This window comes from Colobus angolensis, unplaced genomic scaffold (genome assembly GCF_000951035.1).
Source record: "Colobus angolensis palliatus isolate OR3802 unplaced genomic scaffold, Cang.pa_1.0 Scaffold170, whole genome shotgun sequence".
In the NCBI taxonomy this organism is placed as follows: Eukaryota; Metazoa; Chordata; class Mammalia; order Primates; family Cercopithecidae; genus Colobus; species Colobus angolensis.
The window spans coordinates 85,617-91,693 of NW_012114822.1; positions in this window are offsets into that span (position 1 = coordinate 85,617).

The following is a 6,077-nucleotide window of genomic DNA, read 5'->3' on the forward strand; positions in this document are numbered from 1 at the left end:
TTAGCAGTGAAACCAGGCTCTCCCGAATATTTCAAAGACTCCCCGCTGTCATTTAATAGAGAACGTCAGCTGCTGCAAAGAACTTGCTGGAAACTTCAATTTCTAAAGCTCAAGAGCTGAAAGAATCTCAGAGAGAGAGCAAAGCATGGTCAAGGGCAAGAATTCTGAAACTAGACAGGATCTCTGCCACCTGCTAATTGTGTGACCTTGGGCAAGTTACTCAGTGCTCTGTGCCTCAGCTTTCCTTTCTTTTCTTTTCTTTTTTTTCTCTTTCTTTCTTCCTTTCTCTCTTTCTTTTCTTTCTCTCTTTCTTTCTTCCTTTCTCTCTTTCTTTTCTTTCTCTCTTTCTTTCTTTTTTGAGACAGGGTCTCTCTCTATCACTCAGGCTGGAGTGCAGTGATACGATTTCAGCTCACTTCTCCTGGACTCAAGCAATCCTCACGCCTCAGCTTCCCAAGTAGCTGGGACCACAGTTGCATGCCACTACGCCCTGCTAATTTTTGTATTTTTTGTAGATACAGGTTTTCACCATGTTGCTTAGGCTGGCCTCAAACTCCTGGACTCAAGTGCCTGGTGCTCCCAAAGTGCTGGGATTACAGGCGTGAGCCACCGCATCTGGCCGCCTCCTTTCTTTAAAAGGAGTTAGTGATAGCACCTCCTTTGTGGGAATTCATCAATAAATGTGCCTGCAGTAGGTAGAGCAGTGCCTGGTGTGTAGCCAATGGCATTAGCATCTATTCAGACCCCTCATTTTACAGGAAAAGGAAGTGACTTACCATTGCCACCCAGCTGGTTAGTGAGGGAACAGGAGGAAAAATGCTTCAATCTCCAGCTTATGGACCATTTCTTTGCAAAAATGAGAAACCCACTCACCTGTCCTTGCTAAATCAGTGACGCGCACCTGCTGACGCCCAGCCCTGTGGAAAGGGCTACCTTGTACATCACAAGACCCCACCTCTGCTGAGGAGAGCAAGACCCTTTGCAAGCCCGGGCGGGACCCTTGACGTCGAACTGGCAGGAAAACATGAACTCGGTCATCTGAATTTTTTCTTGGGAATCTGAATTGGGAGACCCAGAAAGAATCAGGGAGCAGCAGACGGGCAGAGACTGAAATGTCAGGCTGTCAGGGAAGCCTGGGAGGACTGGATGAGCCCAGGCAAGGGGAAATGGGGCGGGAAGGAGCTCAGAGAAAGCCTGGGCCACGGGGGAGGGGAAGACGGCCCAGAGAGGGAGGGAGGAAGGAAAGGGCCCTGGAGAGTCAGAGAGAGGGGTGCTCAGGGAGAGCACAGTGAAATGGAGAGGGCCCACCACTCCGGGCAGCTCCCAGCCCCATGGGTCTCACTGCCCTGCGGTGAGCATTTGGAGCTGGCTTCCCAGGAGGGCTCTGGGACTTTCCTTGCCTCACACAGCTCCTTAAAACACAGTGCACAGGCCGGGCGCGGTGGCTCACGCCTGTAATCCCAGCACTTTGGGAGGCCGAGACGGGTGGATCACGAGGTCGGGAGATCAAGACCATCCTGGCTAACACGGTGAAACCCCATCTCTACTAAAAATGCAAAAAATTAGCTGGGCGTGGTGGCGGGCGCCTGTAGTCCCAGCTACTTGGGAGGCTGAGGCAGGAGAATGGTGTGAACCTGGGAGGTGGAGCTGGCAGTGAGCTGAGATCGCGCCACTACACTCCAGCCTGGGAGACTGAGCGAGACTCCGTCTCAAAAAAAAAAAAAAACAGTGCACATATGTGGTGACAGCAGCCCTGCCGCAGAACTGCTGTGCAGCGTATCCACCCATCACATCTGACGCTTTGCCCTGGTTTTGCCTGTCTTTCGCTCAGGCAAGAGCCTGGGCTGACCAGCAACCTGTTGACCTGGCTGGTGTTGAGAATTGGTGTGAAAGTGAGTGATGAAGGCAATAAGGGGGTCAGATCAGATGATGGACTCTTGGAGTAGCAAGGCCATCTGCCAGTGAGGGCACATTTCTAGAGAGAGGGTCACTCACTTCCCTTCACCATGCAGCACCCTGCCAAGGACACGCTGGACCCAGAATCAGGTATGGTCAGTAGGGTTGCCTGTTTTCTGACTCCTTGTCTACTTCAACTCTGAAATTTTCCATCACCTTTGAACATGAGTCTTCTTCTTGGATTTGGGAGACACGTTGTTTGTTCGGGTTTGCTTTTGTTGTTGGTGGTGGTGGTGAGTTTTTGTTTTTGTTTTTTGGGTTTTGGTTTCTTTGTTGAGACAGAGTCTCACTCTGTTGCCCAGGCTGGAGTGCAGTGGTGCAATCATGGCTCACTGCAGCCTCCCAGGGCTCAGGTGATCCTCCTGCCTCAGCAACCTCCCCCAACTTCGTCCTCTCCAAGTAGCTGGGACAACAGGTGCATGCCCTATGTCTGCTCTGTTTTTGTTGCTTTTATTTTTAGTGAGTCTCTCTATGCTATGAGCTTCCTTCTGCCTTCATCCAACCACATCCTTGGCTGATCAAGGTTGTTTTTTTAATTTTAAACTCCTATTTTTCTAGGGCCTATGGTTGGATTGGCTGTCTGAGATGAGTTGACAAATGTATCATTATTACAGCATAAGGTCAAAGGAAGAAAGGAGCCTTTGTTCTTCCTTGGTTCTACCACTGCCCCTTGATAAGGCCCACTGAGGCAAGGAAAAAGAAGGGGGCAGGGCGGCATGGCCAGTCCAGGTGGGCAAGAAGGCGCTATCAGCCCAGGTGAGCAAGGACAGATGATGAACCAAATGACTAGGGAGGCACCATTAGCCCAGGCTGCACAGGACCAGCATAAAAGAATGAGTCTGGTGGGCCAGGCGCGGTGGCTCACACCTGTAATCCCAGCACTTTGGGAGGCCGAGGTGGGTGGATCACCTGATGTCAGGAGTTCAAGACCAGCCTGGGCAACATGGTGAAACCCCGTCTCTACTAAAAATACAAAAATTAGCCTAGCATGATGGTGTGTGCCTGTAATTCCAGCTACTTAGGAGGCCAAGTCACAAGAATCACTTGAACCCGGGAGGCAGAGGTTGCAGTGAACTGAGATCGTGCCACTGCACTCCAGCCTGGGCAACACAGCGAGACTCTGTCTCAAAAACAACAATAAAAACAAAGAAACAAACAAACAAAAAAGAATGAGTCTGGCTACACAAGAATATGCGTATTTTGGCTGTAAGTAACACACAAAGGCTATTGTTCTGTTTCATGCAGGTGTGTGAGCTCATCCTGAAGAATGAATCACTCTGAACAAGTGAGTTCTGATGGTTACAGGCTCAATCCTTTGTAAGCACCAAAATGATTAAAACCTCTAAAATGCATGGTACATTTTTAAATAGATAAAACTGAATGTTATTAAACTTTTCTTAATGACTGAGTTCCACTAATATGAACATCAGTTATTCTCCTGCATTGTAATATATTGATGTCCTCTGGGCCTATAACACACATATATATATAAAATTCTCCCGGCAAGAAACGACCCCTGGTCAGGTGCGGTGGCTCACACCTGTAATCCCAGCACTTTGGGAGGCCAAGGCGGTGGGGGCAGATCACCTGAGGTCAGGAGTTCGAGACCAGCCTGGCCAACATGGTGAAACCCCGCCTCTACTAAAAATAACAAAAATTAGCTAGGCATGGTGGCATGTGCCTGTGATTCCAGCTACTTGGGAGGCTCAGGAAGGAGACTCTGTTGTGAAAGAGAGAGAGAGAGAGAGAGAAAGAAAGAAAGACAGAAAGAAAGAAAGAGAGAAAGAGAGAGAGAGAGAGAGACAGAAAGAAAGAAAGACAGAAAGAAAGAAAGAAAGAGAGAGAGAGAGAGAGAGAGAGAGAGAAAGAAAGAAAGAAAGAAGAAAGAAAGAAAGAAAGAAAGAAAGAAAGAAAGAAAGAAAGAAAGAAAGAAAGAAAGAAAAAAGAAAGAAAGAAATTAAGAAAAGAAATGACACCTAACTGTGATGTTTTTGGATTTCTTTTACCAGGTATTGAGAGGGGAAGTTAGCTAGCTTAATTGATTACTAAAGTAATGCACATCTATGCTCATGGGTATCCATAGGGCCGGGGCATAACCAATCACAACAGAAGCCAGACTTGGTGTGGAAGAGAGTCTGGAAGCTGCCCTCTCTGCCAGGAGTTAACCCTGGATTGGTGGATTGTAGGGAGATTGGGAAGTTCTTGGGAAGGGCTGAGTGGCAGGAGCAGCTGGAGGTACCGTTGTGTGTGTATTGATTTGTTTTTTCATTGTTAGCATTTCTCTCTCTTTCTTTCTTTTCTCTTTCTTTTCTTTCTTTTCTTTCTTTCTTTCTTTCTTTCTTTCTTTCTTTCTTTCTTTTCTTCTTTCTTCTTTCCTTCTTTCTTTCGAGATGGAGTTTCACTCTTGTTGCCCAGGCTGGAGTGCAATGGCATGATCTCAGCTCACTGCAGCCTCCACTGCCCAGGTTCAAGCGATTCTCTGACCTCAACCTCCCAAGTATCTGGGTTTACAGGCATCCGCCACCATGCCTGGCTAATTTTTGTATTTTTAGTAGAGACAGGGTTTCACCATGTTGGTCGGGCTGGTCTCAAATTCCTGACCTCAGGTAATCCACCTGCCTTGGCCTCCCAAAGTGCTGGGATTACAGGTGTGAGGCACCGTGCCCGGCCCACTGTTAGCATTTCCAACATAGGCTTCCAGCTGTTGCCTCTTAGGGTTGTCTGTCTGTCTGTTCTCATCTCCTGGCTTCCTCATCTGTTTGGCAGAAACCAGATGACAACACTTCTTAGAATTACATATACAAGAAGAATGGAGAGAGCTAAGCCAACAGCCCAGAGACTGTCCTCTACCTAAAATACACACACTCTGAAATGCCTTCGGCATTTCGATGCTAAACTCACAGATTTCTATTTCCTTTCTGACTTTCAGCTATATCCATATAAATGGAGCATCAACACAAGTAAGTCATTGTGTGAACTAACCCACTTGCAGAATATCCAGCCACAGTCAGGTCCAACTCCACGGGGGTACCCTTGCTTTCTCTCACTAGCCTTTTGGTGATGAATTTTGCAGTCTTAGAGAGCATCTCCAGCCTCACACATCCTCCTGGAATTCAGCACCTGTCGGGTAGGGGTGTCTCCCAACAGGCATCTCCTCCTGTGTCTCTATCCTCTTCCCCACTGGGTACCAGTAACCCACATCCAAAAGCAATCAGACCAAAACTCTAGTGGAAATCCTCTTTTCTATCATTAATTTAGGTATAAGCAAAATAGGAACCAAATACCTAAAAATATTTACAGCTCAGCCTGCCCTCAACATCCTGTGCCCCTTCTCTGTGCAAACTCACCATCCTCCTGCCACGAGAATTGGATGTTCTGTTTGTATCTCCTGCTGGTACTACCTTCTACTTCTTGGAGTAGACCAGAGTCTTGCTTATATCTCTTCAGTATGCTCCACCCCTAGTTTACATCTGCAAGGCAGGTTTGTATGTCTTTCAGCTCCACCCTTCCCTGGTCAATAAGCAGGTCAAAACCTCCCTTCCTGGTCAAATCCGTAATGAGTCCTCACCCTCCCCTCATGCCTAAGGGACCCATTAGGCAAGCAGAGGACTATATTGGTTTCCTGCTGCTGTAACAAATTGCCAGAAACTCAGTGCTTAAAGCAACACAAGTTCATTCTCTTATAAATCTAAAAGTTAGAAATTCAAAATCAGTCTCACTGGGCTACAGTCAAGGTGTGGGCAGAGCTGGCTCCGTCAGAGGTTCTGAGGGGACCACCTGGCTCCCTTGCATTTTTCAGCTTCTGGTGGCCACCTGCATTCCTTGGCTCATGGCCTCTTCCTTGAATCACTGCAATCTCGTGCTTCCTGTGTAGTTTTCTTAGTCCTTCGTGCAGCTGGGTCTGAGTTCTTGCTCTACGATCAAGAAGAATAAGGCACACAGACAGTGGAGAGGGAGTAGAATAGAACAGGATTTATTAAACAAAAGGAAAACTCGGCCGGGCGCGGTGGCTCAAGCCTGTAATCCCAGCACTTTGGGAGGCCGAGAGGGGCAGATCACGAGGTCAGGAGATCGAGACCATCCTGGCTAACACGGTGAAACCCCGTCTCTACTAAAAATAC